Here is a 15,107-nt window from a genome sequence, read left to right on the forward strand (position 1 = left end):
AAGTGTTGGGGGAAGCGCCAAAGGTGGCATCCTGGACTTTTCCGAGCCTCCTGTCTTCCTCTTGACTATGCCTAAGGCCCTCGCCCTCCGCGAGGATCTGTCTAGGAGCAAGTGCAAAGTTTGAGAGAGAAGTCTCTGAGGGTATTGTGGCATGAGATGGGGGAGAAAAGAGGGAGAAAGCAGCAGTTGACAATCAGAATGTGAAAAAAACACTAATTTCAGGGTTGTGTTGTGTAGCATTTGACCAGAAATGAGAACTTCTCAGCTAAGATCAAGCAGACATCGTTGTGGTTCAATGGTTCTTGAACACTACAGAGGAAGGCTTAAAATCCCTTTAGTGCTCCTCATTGCTTAACATTTATCTAGCTCTAGGAAGTCCAACAAAGACTGGTTTTCATATTGGTTCAAGTGCCTCAAAACTTGTGCTTGAAGCCTAAAACCTTCCTCATCTGTGGCCCTCCTGTTAGTGAAGAGACCAGAGCATCACAGATCCTCTTAAGGATCTTAAGTTAAAACCCCTTTCTTCCAGTGCTGCTCTTCTTGTTGTCTCCATTTGCTAATTGTGAGCGTGGAAACTTGATAGCCAGAGACCTCATGCTAGAGCCTTACAGATCTCCAGATTACACAGTAATAATTAAATTGAGGAGAGCGGAGGGAAAGGAATTAATATTAACAAAAAAAAAAAAAAGAAAAAGAAAGAAAACAACGACAACCTAACCCCCAGAAATCAAATCCATGACAATGAGTTTAAATGTATGGTGTGTGGCCAGTGACATATGAGTCACTTGAGCCTATCTTTATAAGAGTAGCAAAGTATGAATAAAACACCCAGCTGGCATGGTGCCACTGTCCCTGTAGCATAACAGCAGCCTGCATTGTCAGCTAAGGCTTATTGTCATCAAGGCCAATAGAAATCTTAGTCCTAGTGCTCGGGTAAGAGTCATCCTACACCCCAACCTCCTATTGCAAGTCTTCCTCGGAGCCGTCTTCCACAGCTGTATTTCTCTTTTTTGCCTTTACACCCCCATTTGATTTTCATGATCCAAAGACAGTTTTCAAAAGAAGTCATACCAGGCACCCGGGTCTCTTCCTCTCGTAGTTACATTGGCCACAACTCTAACAGCTCTGCAGTGCGGGTTCAACCTACGCTTGCCTTCATGTTTCTGGGATAATGGGGAAGCTGGTTGCTGCCTGCCAGGATTAACAATCCAAGGCATGGCCATGAAGTCCCTTTAACGTGGTGTGACCTTGGCCAGGCCCATCCAGGTTCTCCATTTGGGAACATGAGTGTGGCCAGTGCTGAACCATTGCACTTGCTCTCTGCAGCGCAGAGAGGTCCTCTGTGAAACGGAGATTGTGACGTAATGGATATTGGCAAAGCCTTTAAACAGCTTGAACTGACATCTGTCAGGAATGACGTTGGTTACGGTTGACTCTGCTCCAGCCAGCGGCATAGATTAGGTAAGCAATACAGGTGCCCTCCAGCTCTGCTGCTCTGTGACAACCCTCTTAGAGCCATTTCCACCACCATTAGTTTGATGAGCCATCACAACCAAAACGTAAAAGGAGGCAAGAGCCTTTTTTGGTTTGAGAAGAGAGCTTGTAGTAAATTAGTGTACTTCCAAACCCCTGATTGTGTACAGATATATCACAAATGCAAAAGTCGGTACCCTGCCATAATTGAGACCAGGGTCCATCTCATCCCACCCTCTGTTGCCAAGGAGCAGGCTAGAGGGAGGTTGCGAGGGCAAGATTAGTTTTCCAGAAATAGCTGGTCTTCTCCTCTATGCCGTTCTTCACCAGCGTGCTGACATCACAGCCATGTTGTGCTGAAAGGTCAAATCCAGTCAGTTCCTGTATTGTGGCTCCAGTCCCCAGGGGGACTTGCACAGCACACATGCTAACTCACCCCCACCTCCAGCCCCAGGTGAAGCAGCTGAGTCCCTTGGGGAGGAAAGCCTGGAAGAGGGAAGAGTTTGCGTGAGGTGCCAGATGGACGGTGGGAGCACAAGCACATTTACATCTCTTGAGCCACACTCAGCCCCTAATCCCCAAAAGGTGGGGGCTCTTCTTAGTGGCTCTATATGGGACTAACGAATTCCCAAATGAGTGAGGGAATTATGCAACCGTGAGGCAACTGATCTCATGTTCATAGCACTGGGAAGGAGAGGAGCCCTCCCCCGCGTCTTACCCGAGCAGACAGTGAGTGGGGTTTCCTTAATGGGAATCCCTCCGCTGCTTCTCCCCCAAAATCCCTAGCTCGTGCGTGTGAGGTGTGCCGCCTGTGCATCAGATGGGCGGAATGAGGCTGTCGACTTATTTTTTGTTCAAAGGATTAGCTGAAGATAGATTTGAACTCCACACGTATATTTAAAGAGAAGTTTTTTGAGCAAGTGTAGTAGGCTTAGCCTGAAATGCCCAGCTCTATCCACCCCTCTCCCTCTGGGGAAAGGAGGCAGCTTGGTTCTGTTGCCTCTCACTGTATCTGTTTGTAAGAAAGTTGTGAGGGAAAAGCTCAAATATGTGGGCTGAGCACTCCAAGATAAAAAATAACAAAACCAAAAAAACACCCAGATCCTTATAAGTGAACTGACAGCTTGAGGTTCACCCCAGTGTTGGTGAAGGCCAGTTGAGGAAGGGGAAGGGCTTTGTCCTTTCCCGGAGGCGTGGCACGTGTGTGGTGCAGGGCAGGTTAACAAAGCCTCTAGTTGGGAGCTCCCCCACGTTCCCAAACTCTTCAGTGTCTTCCATCACCTAACTTTCATTTACCCAGAGTTCCGAAGCATTTATAAGACATTGATTAATCTCATCGCATGGCTTCCCCGGCTACTCCTGCTCCATCCTGGGTAAGGTAGCACAGCTTACCCAGGTCAGACTGTGGCAGAAGCAAGAGAAAGCCTGAGGAGCATCTGCTCCCAGCACTTTCCTACCTGTCAGGCCATGTTTGTTCTCTGTGCATGCAAGTGTGAGCAAAACTTGGTGCCTGAATGGGTTTTGCCAGGAGGTAGGGGTGTATTTGCATGTGCAGATCTGATAATTAAGTGACTGCCGTAGCCGGTGAAGGCTGGCTCCCTCCTAGGAGGCCACAGAAGAAGATGACCAGACCCTGGCCACACCAGGTGGGGAGTGGGGCTGAGCCCTGACCAGGAGGTGGGGACGGGGGACAGATCATGGCCCCTCAGGAGTGGATTTTCCCAATGTCACCGTGACACTCCTCTGGGGGAAGAGCTAAAGCGCCCCACACCAGGTCTCTGAGCAGCGAGGCTGGACCCTCCTCTGCCTTCGCCTCCCCAGGGGCGAGAGACATTTGGGCTAGGGCTGACTCAGCTCAGCAGGGGCCGGGAGGGGGGAACACCCCACCGGGCAGCCCCACCAGCACCAGGACCAGCGGTACCGACGTGATCACGGGCATCTGCCGCCCTGAGCCCCGGGTGCCCCTGGCTGCCTGCCAGGGTCAAGGCGGGGGCTGCCTGCCAGAGCTGCATGGCCAGACTGAGCGTGGGAGTGACTGTAACTTGGAGGGGGCCCTGAAATCTGCTTGGGGTGTCCCCCCGCACCATGCTGGGCCTTGGCTGGGGAAGGCAGCTCCAACTGGTACGTGTCCCTCCACGAGAGAGTAATAGGAAAATTACTGAAATTTCTGCTTCTGGAAACTAGTCTGCCTGTGAAATAGCTAAGCAGAAACATCTAGGAGAAAAAAAATTGAAGCATCTTCTTGATCACTTGAAGGGTGTTGTGCTAAGATGGAAAAGCTGGCTTTGTGTCCCGGCAGTGCCACAGACTCCCTCTATAGCCTTGGGTGAGTCACCCAACTTTCATTTACCCAGCTATAAAGTAAGCGTAAAGGTGGGTTTTTTTCTTTTGTCTTTATTCTTTTCTTTTTCTTCTCTTTCTCCTCTTTTCACATCTTAAGCTTCTTGGACAGTCTCTTAGTACCAGGCATGTGTAGCTCCTAGCATGTTATGGTGCAGATCTTACTTGGTTGTTTACTTCTTCCCATAATATAAATGAAAATTGACTATTAAAATCCTGTAGGAATACTGAGATTGAGAGAGGTTATTTTGGGAAGGACAGGATGGAGGGGAAAAAAAAAAGGATTTTGTTAAAATGCAGACACTGCCCTTCCTAAGCCAGGCTGAGTTAGCATCCCAGGATTGGGTAATAAACGCTACTTTCTTGTGTGTCCATCCCTGCTTTCAGCCGTTCTGAGCTGAACCTTTCTGCTGCAGAATATATTCTGTCCTCAATTAAAAAAAGGAAAAACACAAAATAAAATAAACCCCTGGTAATATAATTCTTCTCCCACTGCCTGAGTCTCTGCACCAGGGAACTGTGAATAATCTCCCAGTGCAAACAGCCCCCTGTGTAAAAATAGCAACACAACTGCAAACTTCAGGGTAATCACTGCTTGATTTCAAAATATTTGTTCTGCTCCTGCCCTGTCCTTTATCTCTCAGGCCTCTATATGTCACTAAAGCAACATTCGACAGCTCCTCGCCAGGTCTGCCTCCTCCAATGTGCTCCACCATTATTAATGGAAACAATCTCCATCTCGGAGTATTTAAAAATATACCCTTTTCTAAATATAGGCAATCTGCGTGTGCTTAACTACTACAGGGCAGAATGAGAGGGACCAAAATATTGACATGCACTGGGTGTGTATAATTTGTTTTGATTGCTGCTCTCTCTCTCTCTCTCCCCCTATGCCAATCTGTATATTACCCACACACCTTGGTGGAAAATCTGTTATTATTTAGCATGAGGAATGTGGCTGCAGCTTGGAGCCTGGCTTGGACGGAGTTTCCTTTGTTTATTTTTCCATCCTCTGTCCAAACGGTGTCAATGAGAGCGGAGCTTACGGAGCTATTTATAGCCTCTCGCCACACTAGGCTGCACCTTGCCAGCAGCAGAAGCAGCAGCAGCAGCAGCAGCAGCAGCCTCGTCTGTGCTGGAGTATTTATATATTATGTAAATATATAAATATATATTTACACACACACACAGAGATATCATTCCCTTAGTCTTTGGGCCATCCCTCTAAAACTTTCGGTGAGTTCGTTTAGTCCATGACTTCGGGCAGGGAAAGCGGGGGGCATGGTGTGCAAGGTGGAGAGGAGCAAAGGGCAGGCAGGCAAGGGGAGCCATCTCAGGTGCTTGGGAGGGGATGGAAGCTGAAAGCATCAAAAATTGGTTTGGGAGAGATTTGAGGAGGGAGGCGGCTATTCCCAGGTTAGGAAGGGGGCTTTGAATGAAAGTGTCTTGGGGCAACCCTTGCCTGGGATCTGGGAGTGCTTGGGAGCTGGTCAGAGTGAGACCTGCCTCTTGGGAAGTGGATTTGGGGGATGCAGAAACATCCCAGCTCTCCCAGTACAGAGGGAGAGTTTAAAAAAGAGCAGTACTGGAATTTGTCCCATGGGGAGGGGGTGACTGGTCCAGTGAGAGTCATAACTGGGACTGGGGGACTCTGGGCTTGTGCAGCCGGTTGCCATGGGGGACTGGGTGCAGCATGTGCTCCCCATCCCTTCCCGGCATCATTCCTGTTTTGGGGTGCCAGGCTCTGATCTTGGCTGGGGAAACTGCACAGTGGGGGACAGAGCCGCAGCATGTATGGTGAAACCCCCCGAGAGGGTCTCGGCGCCTCCTCCCCAGCCCCCTCAGCTTGAGCTGAGCTGAGCCTTTGCTCCCCTCTGACGAGCCTGGCCCCTCTCCCCAGGAGTCCTGCCTGCTTCCTGCACCCCACCAGGGACGTTTCCCCTCTCTGCCCGTGGGTGGGTTTGATTCATGCCTGGCTTTATGTGCAGACATGTGCTAGTTGCAGTTCCCTAAAAGGGGGTGAGGGCGACGTACCCAATAACAGAGGTAGGTTCTGGGGCTCAGTTGGCGGCTGTGTTTTGTTATTAGCGTTAATAAGCTTGCCCTTGGTGCAGCCTGCAAGGGCTTGAGGTGCTGACTAAGGAGCAAAAATCCAGGGAAGGGGGGGAGCGGGAAAGGGAGCCTGCATTTGGGAGTGTGTGTGCATGTTCTCCCCTGAGTACATGTCTGGAGTCTAGGGCCACCCTATTTTCCTAATGGGCTGCAGGGAAAAAGCTGCAGTTTCTGCTTGAGGTATTGCTTGAGCTGGCAGGGAGAGCTGGGCTGGCCAGATGGAGGGATGAGAGGGAGGCAGGGAGAGAGAGGCAGGCAGGGATGGGAGGGGGGCGAAGGGAGCTAGACACCTACGCAAACACAGAGTGAGAGGAGATCCTTGGATGCAAACACAGACACAGGCGTCCTCCTCCTCCTCACATGCCCCTGATTCATTTCCACATGCCATACACGTGACATGCTAATTCAGGGCTACTACAGAACTCCAGGGCGAGAGAGGAACAGGAGAGAGAAATAAAACCCAGTAAGACACCAAACTGCAGATTTTTAAAGGGGATTCAGCACAGCTTAGCCATACCCTTGCTCCATGCTCCCTCCGGGCGGCCGGAGCCCGGGTGGCCAGGGGGAGGCCTCACCAGCAGTCCTCCCCCCCCCACCTCCTGACACCCCCACACACCACCACCTTGCGGGAGCTGTTCCACGTGACCCCCGCAAACAAAACCAGCACAGTGCCAGCACACACCCCACCCTTCCCCGAGACATGGGGTTACATCAGCGGCGTATTCCCCTCCGCATCCCTGTGGCACCACGCAGGCTGGGGCAGTGAGCTGCACTCTGCCGAGCCATAGCCTCTGCCCTCCTCCCTAAAACTGGGGACTTGGCAAGCTTTAGTCTATATTTAAACATAGGCACATAAGCCCTACATGCTGGGGGGCAAATAAACGCCAAACAACCATGTTACAAACCCCAGAGATCCCCAAGGTAAATGTTATCCGGCAGCAGGGTAGGAAACACTCCCCGCCACAGCCCCACCTCGCTGCAGCCCACCTCCCCGCCGCCGGCCCCAGCGCTTGATGCCCCTGCCTGCCTCCATTCCCAAGCCATTACAGGCCGCCTGCCCCACCTGACTCTGACAGTCACATCCCCACTGTGACAAGGAGCTGAAAAGGGGGGGAGGAAAAACCCAAAATACCTGGAGAGAGTCACCCCTTGGGTGCTACCAGGTGTGCCAGCAACACGGGCAGGGGAGAGCAAATTTCCTCTTGACGAGCACCTTTGCCCCAGCATGGGTGGGCAAGGACTCTTACCCTGGCCATCCCACGTGAACGGCACAAAGAGGGGACCGGGTCCCTGGTCCATGATGTCCACACCAGAGCAAACGCGGTGAGCAAGAACAAGCAACCCTTTGAACTGTGCTTGGGAGTGGCGGTGGCCAGCAGCAGCAGGGCTAGACCTCTCCCCAGCAAACAGTCAGCGCCGATGGGGGCTTCCAGCACCCTTCAGGGTTAGCCTTGAACCCCCCCAGCTCCTGTTGCAGCAGGTCAGTCTGATGGGGGCTCAGGCCCGGACAGGAAGAAATCCAGGTGAAAAATACTCTTTCCTTCAAAGGGGCAGGTTATTGCACTCCGGGCAACAGAGGGGAAAATCCCTCAACCTCTCTCCTACAACCCCACTTCTGTTCGAAAATGAGGCAGGGAGAGGTACCAGCAACATCAGGGAAGAATTGTATCTCAGCAGAAGCATCGTTGTATTAATTTCCTCATTAATTTAGTGGGCATGAGACAAGGGACTTAACGGAGTTGATCTCTCTGTAGCATGGGGCACCAAAGATATTTTGGGCTATATTGGATCTTCAGGATGCTTTTGCTAACTAGAGTAACCCTCCAGACATCTCTAAGAGGAGCTCCAAATCCAGCAGGGCAAAAGCATCTTTGCCTTCTCCTGGATAGCATCTTGTGTGTTGTACCTTTGGAAAGCATCAAGGAGAAAGCTGGGTTGCAGTCCTGGTAATTTTCTCCTGTGAACAGGTGGCAGTTACAATTTTTTCTCCAAGTGCTGAATCCCCTTTTTTTTGGGAGCCAGGGGAGCTGGCCCCTGGTCCCAAGAAAGACATCTTAGCAAGCTGCTTTCTTCTTCTGCGTTCCTGAGGAGAAAAGAGAGATGATCTAGTTTACTGGCTGCTCTAGATCTCCCTGTGTGTGAAGGGGCTTTCTCTGCAAGACTGAGTATTTTGAACCAAGACCTGTGAAGGAGAATACACAGCAATCCCAGATTTAGCTGCCATGGTTTTTATTAGAGAGACACTGCTCACTCAGGAGAAGAAACCTGTGCCAGTTCATGCAAAGAGCGAGAGGAGAAGGTGGAAAGCATTCAAGTTAAATATTCCACCCGAGTATTTTAAACTGACAGCCACATGAAGTAAAAAATCCCACAAGCTATATAAGATTGTGTAAGGCTTACTGAAAAACAAGGCTTTCTGTCTAAGGCAGAAGAAACAAAGGTCACTCATAACACCCACTACCGTATGTATTTTTAAACTCTTATTATGTCCATTCTCAGAGGCCCTAATCATGATCAAAGTCCTTGTGTGTACAGACATAAAGGTAAGGTGCCCACCCCAAAACGCTTTTAATGATCTACACAGATAGTTACGCAGGAAGGGGTCACAAATACACAAATGCACAAGTGTGTGTGTGTATTTTATGTATAGCATCCTATCTCTTCATAATATTGCCTGTGGGCCCCACAGTATTAGACGCCTCCCCGAAAGTAACAAGGAAATCCCTGACCAAAGAACGTGCAACTGCAAGTAGAGACCAGACCGATCTGAGTGTTTAGTCGGAGCCTAACAAGCTGCCACGCACACGCTGGCGTTGCAGCCCAGCAGTCCCGCCTCTCCCTATCTCCAGTAACCATGAGACTGCACTCCTTCCCACATTTGCAGGAACAAAGATTTTATTTTTCGTAATTATATTAATACCTGTTCTTCCCTCATGCTAGCAATTTGGCTGATTTCTTGTTTATTGCTTTTCACCTTCTACCATCAATAATTCAGCCACATAGCCCCCAGGAGGTGGAGAACTCATTTTACAGAGACTTGCCTAAGAAAGGAGTGATGTGATAGCTGGGATCGGAGCCCTGGCATTCCCCGTTCCTAACCCCAGCCACAATTCTGGAGACAGCAATCCCACAACCTGTGACGCCAGGGCTCTCACTGGCTTTGGGAGGTTTGTTCTGGCTTCTGTCTCCTTGGGTTTTGCCGTGAATAATTGCCGCAGGATGTGACCCTCATTGTAAATGAGGTCCACGGGTGGGCTCTGCACAGACGGTCTTGCCTCTTCTCGTCCGGTGGGTGAGCTTTGGTCTTGTATTCCCCAAATCAAAGCGTTGTACCTGGGTCCTCTCAGGAGTCCCTCTGTGGATTAGGTCATGGGGTTCATTTCGTTTCTCAGTAAAAACTGGTTCTCATAATTAAACTGCTACCGTAGCTGAACCCAGAAAATCCCATGTTAGGGACTGGAAGGGGTGAGGAGAGAAAAGGCTGTGAAGAATCAGCTCCACTTGTGCTCTCTAGCGAGTGTCTGAGCCATATAGGTCAGGCAGAAGCCATTTGCTGTGCTGTACCTGCTTCATGGATGAACAGGGGACTGCATTCTGCATATGTGTCAGCCGCCTCGCTCTCCAGTTCGATTCAATTAGCTAAACCCTTCTTAAATCCCTCTAGAAATAAATATCCCTTTACCCCTCAAGCAGCTGCTTTTTTTTTTCCCCCGCATGCTGTCCTTTCAGCTCATCATTCGGATACTCCGGCCATCTCTTCGGGTGCCGCGGGCTATTTTTAACCCCCGTGCAGGTTTCAGCGAAGCCTCTCCTTGCCGGAGTGCCCCCGCCGGGGTGCGGAGGGGGCTGGCGGCGTGGAGCAGGGAGCGAAGTCAAGCCACAAGGGGGCATGTGCTCTTCTAATTCACAAAATGTGCCTTCATTGACAAAAATGCTGAACAATTGGTGAATGGTGTGTGCATAAGCTAATGCTGCTGGAGAACACACGGGTAGTGACGGGGGAGCTTGGCCGTGGGGCTTGTCTACAGGGAGACAGAGAGACGTGGAGGAGCAGTGGGGGCCTAAAATGCACCTGCGGCCTCTCTGCGGCTCTCTCCTGCTAAAGCCTGGAGCTCTGGTGGGGGGAGAGTCAGAGAGCCTAATTCTGCTCCCAGACTCCGCTGAAAGTAATGACAACAGTAACGCCAAAGCCGGAAGGGTGTTAGCGATAGTCACAGGCTCTAGCCTTGGCTTGCTCTGGGGATGCGTTCTGGGTTTTTTTAAGGTTTTGTAGCAAAAGTGCTCAGCTGCCAAACGTTTTTAATTCCTCCGCTGGGCAAGACAGGAGAAGAGACTAATGGCTAAGAAGCATGTTTACACACAGAATATTTATTTCTGAGCAAACTCGACGTCCACCTCCATCTCCTAGCCTGGTGTGACTGAACCCGTCCTCACCACGGTAAGTTCCCCAGTTTCTGCTGTCTCTTCCTGCCCTACAGCACTGTGTCGGGGTTTGGGGGGTTGCGCCAAAGGGCAACCAGAGTAGAGGGAAGAGGGGGGGCTGAGCACTGAACAGAGAGCCTGGACCCCTGGGGATGCTTTAGCCCAGCTCTGCTATGATCTCATCAAGTGCCTGCGAGTGCTCTGATGAATTAAAGGACTAGGAACTGCTAATGACCACTGCAAAGTCTTGCTTTCAAACAGATTTTCCAATGCAATGGATAAAAGAAAATATGAGACGAGAAGAAGCTTTTCTGGCTGGGCATCTCACAGTAAATAGTTGTTTTATTGGCTTTTTAGAGTCCTATCTTCTCGATCCAAAATGGAGCCAGATGTGCTGGGAGTCAGTTTATAACTTCACAGGATATGAGTCAAAATGTGCAGCTCACCGCCTGTAACTCCAGTGACTGCAGTGGAGTTCAGCCAAGGACAGATTTGGCAGAGAGGAATGGTCAAGGTGGTCCTAAGCAATATCAGGTATGGGTAAGCAACCCTCACTTCTGCCTGCCCTGCGAGCCCGTGCCTACCTGCTGCAACCTTTCCCCTCCAAGTGTCAGGGCAACGCAGTCAGACCTTCACCCACCGTGGGCTGGGACCAGCCGGCGTACGCAGTCAAGGGCTCTTCCACCAGTCGTTACAGACTGCACTGCAATAAGGGGCAGGGTTGCAGAGGGTGAGTCTGACCCCGCTCTCTGAATTATTTCCTGCCTCCCTTTCCTCTCTTCAATGGCGAGGGGGAGGGAGAAAGCCAGGCAGAAAGAAAAAGTACCAGTGCTGTCCCCACAGCACGCAGAGTGAAGATATGAATTGCTCCATAGTGACAAGCCGGTGCGTCACAGGGAGCACCTCCTCCAGTAACCACGCAGGGGAGGACCAGGCCTACAGCCACCGTTATTCAGCTTCAACGATTCAGCCTTCAAGCCCCTTCGTCTCACTTATAAAAGGCAGAAAGACCCTGTCACGCGGGTCAGAAGGTAACCTTGCCCTCTGTCTCCATCTCTCCCCTGCACAGATACGAGCAGGACATAGGTGCTGCGAGGTTTTATACAAAAAGGAAGAGGGGAAGTAGGTTGGATTTACCTGTGGTATGAAACTGATTTAGCTCTTGAATGAGTTTGCCCAAAATGGCCTCTCTGAGACTTCGAGCTACAATGCAGTGGAGGTAGAAATAAACCTGCAAAGGGCTTTCTAGCCTGAACGATGCAAGAGTGATGTGCGCGTGTGACAAAATTGTTGGGGAGATCAGCAGAAACAAACCCAGCCTGAAGTATGCTAAAACCTGGGACATCATATCCAAGGCTGCTGCATAGGAGTCTTCTGTCAGAAACTGTATGACTATTTCATGATGCTGATAGCAACACCACACCATTCAACATTTTATGTGTGGTATGGGCAAAGCTTTGGGAAGTCCGATTCACCCTTGGGACATGTTTGGTTAGGTAGGATTCAGGATGGATGCCTTTCACTGTGTTAGCAGTTTGCCAGGACTTTGGTAGTGCCATAGCTGATAATGATTTTGCTTTTGTTAAAGTCCAGATAAATCCCCCATCCCTCGGACTCCTTGCACTCTGTGCAGATCAGAAATTTCCCTTTGGACTTCAAGTTGCGACGGTAGCCCTCCTTCACATGGGAAAAAAGACATCTTCCTTTGACCTGGGGCTGGACACAGACACTTGCTCGTGTGCTCTGATGCCTGCATAGCCTGTGACCTCTAAAACCCCTAAACCCATGTGCCACGCAGCCTATCCAGACTGAAAAGCTCCTGGTTCTTCTTCCAGGACTGAACCTTCTGTAGTAGTTCCTCATAGTCTTTAAACACAAGATGCTAATTTGATTAAAAAGCTGAAAATAGCAAGATGTGTCTGTCCCACCTACAGCTGAATTTGGTAACTTACCTTGTCCACCCTCCCTCCCCTTTTCTAGTTGTTCTTCTTTGTGTGGTTACTCATTTAGACTGTAATCTCCTTGTGTACAGGATGCTCTCCTGTACTTGACCATAAGCACTGTGTGCACTGAACTGCCTTCTTTCACCATTATGTAGTGCTCGGAACATTAGTTGCTGCACAGTTAATGTGGTGTCTCCCTGCTCTTCTAGAAAAGTCCGATATTCACAGGACTGCAACGTCAGAGAAGTCAGCAATGAAACGCTAAAAGAAACATCCCTCCCCAACACAATCTTAACTGTGTCCTGCTGTCATTAGCTCCTGGGAATGGCACGGCAAAAAGTGAGGAGCCTGATAAAGAGACCTGAGACCCTCTCTTTGGGTATGCTATTATTAGAAGCACAGACAACAAATTGGAAATCAAGCATTTATCTGCATCTATTCTGAGTGTATTAACTGTATTGACTGTAGCTGTATTGATTATCCGTTGGAGCAGCTTGGAAAAGCTGATATCATGATACAGTGCAAGGTCTATGTTGAGAGATGGAGCATAGGTTATTTGGTTTGCCGACAGAGGTTTGGCCGATGTGCCCGTAGTAATCTCTTGCTGCAGGAATCGTCCACAGCCTGGTGGTGTACATCAGTGTGATCTCCTGGTCGTTGGGAGAGGTGAGCAAGACCATTGCGCAGAAGGAATCTGTACAGAAAGGGAAAAGTCAAGATAACTTTTAATGTGATGTGTGTAGGCTCAGCACTTGAACATAGGCCAAGCCTAGCTTGCGCCTGTTTGCTGTGCATGACCTTCCTCTGGGTTTTGCCACAGCAAGGGAGACGTTAGACTTTGTCCAGGAGTCCTCCGTGCTCGTTTCCAGCGTGTCTGCAATGGTTGGTGAGGGAGGGTGCTGGTGTGCCCTGCTGTGGCACAGCGCCCAGAGGACAGAGTTGAAGTCACATTGTAAACAGCATGTGCAACACAATTCTGTATCTCCGGGGTTTCCATGCTTGCTTTCAGCCACTCTCTGCTCCTCTACTTCCTGAAAGGAAATTAAGGAAATTTAATTCCCTGTAAGCAAAGTTTTGGAACATTCAATCTTCTTCAGTCATCGTGTCCCTTCCCCCCAAAAAAGCACATTTTCCCATGTCCAGACCCCAGCTCCCCACACTGCATTTGGTTCACTGTGTTGCTTCCCTCTCCTTTATCCTCCTGTGTTTGCAGGTACCAGCACGCAGCCCCAGAGAGGAGCTGGGGAAGGACTGGGGAGTAGCCTGGAGCCACTGAGCACACTTCGAAAGGTGGAGAGGACAAACATGAAGGGAGCGTGTACAATGAGTAGGAGACCTGAAACGAAGCACTCCAAAGCCCCATGAGGTATGGATGTTGGTTGTGAAGTCTGTGAAGCCCAACTGCTCAGCTTCTCCCATTCCTCTTCATTGCTTTCATCCACTGTACTCCTTCTGGCTCTTTTTACTCCCCTACAGTGCTCCAGCTCCTCTGAAATCCCCTCCATTACACCCAGACTTTGTTTTGTACCTCTGTGTCTTCTGACACCCTCCTCTTCTGCTCCATGCATGCACTGTTTGCAGCTCTCCTCCCTCTTTTCCTCCCACGTGTCCATCTCAGCTTTACCCTTCTCCTTCCCACCCCATACTCAGAGGTAATTTGAGAGACCTGCGGGCAAGTAGGAGCTGGCAGCGCTGTGAGGCGTGATTGTACCAGGTGCAGGGTGGCAGGACAGGGAACGAGAGCCAAGGTCCAGCCCCAGGCTGCTCCTGGTGCGTTGGGAAGGGGGTTGACACCCCTGGAAATTCAGAGATTCATTCTTGGTCGAACAAAAATGCCGCATGGAGGAAAACACTCTCTGCACAGCTCCGAGTGGCTCCAGCCGGAGACGGGCTCAGTGCCCAGCAGAAGGGCAGCGAGACAGATGCAGATTCCCCGCCCCCCCGGCTAACATATTCTGCTTACATGGTGGGAAGGGAGAGAGTTTCTAACTCGCTGTCTTCACTGCCTACCTGGCCTTCATTCTCCACCAAGCCTTGGGCAGGGCCCCTAGCTCTACTCCCTTGCCTTTGTTTCCTGCCACCTTTTAACCCCCTCCCTCTAATCCTTTTCGCCTCTCCAGAGCCCTAGCCTCTCCTCCAGACACTTCTTCTCTCTGCATCCAACCGACCCACCCTGCCCCAGTTCAGTCAGCGCACATGCCCCAAATCCTTCCCTCTGTTCACCACCACCAACCCCAAAACATAAAAAATTTAGAAACTCCAGAACAGCTTGTGCTAAAGGGGTTTTGTATCAGTGACTTATTGGGGCAGATGACCAAGTTGCTTGTTTTTCTTTAACTGCATTCACTTTCCGTGCTGCAGGTAACTTAATCCTGTTTTTTTAACTGGCTTCTATCTTCCCTCAGTTAGTCATTACTGATTTTTCCTGACTACTTATGTTTCTAAAACAACATTGGACTGTTTATTTTAGAGAACTCGCAAATGTTGTTTTTAAACCAGAGATAGCGGGGTTTGGGCAAAAGGCGCCCTTGTAAAATGCAAGAAGCGTGTACATCACTCTGTTCCTGAAAGCTGTCAAGAGAAGAAGTCACCTGCACAGTGCACTGGTGCAGCTCAGGTTCAACAAACACTCCATGTCACCTGGAATCACCCAGTTATTTTACCAGCAAGCCGCCTGGAAACCTTCTTGCCTCAGCACATGTCTTACAGCCCATGTGCACTTCACTTTCTTTGACTCGATAGTTGGCCACAAGCTGATGTGGGGACTCAAGCTCAAAGGTCAGTCACTTTTGCAGTAGAGTGTCATCACTGGGTGCT

This window comes from Pygoscelis adeliae, unplaced genomic scaffold, assembly GCF_000699105.1.
Source record: "Pygoscelis adeliae isolate BGI_AS28 unplaced genomic scaffold, ASM69910v1 Scaffold117, whole genome shotgun sequence".
In the NCBI taxonomy this organism is placed as follows: domain Eukaryota; kingdom Metazoa; phylum Chordata; class Aves; order Sphenisciformes; family Spheniscidae; genus Pygoscelis; species Pygoscelis adeliae.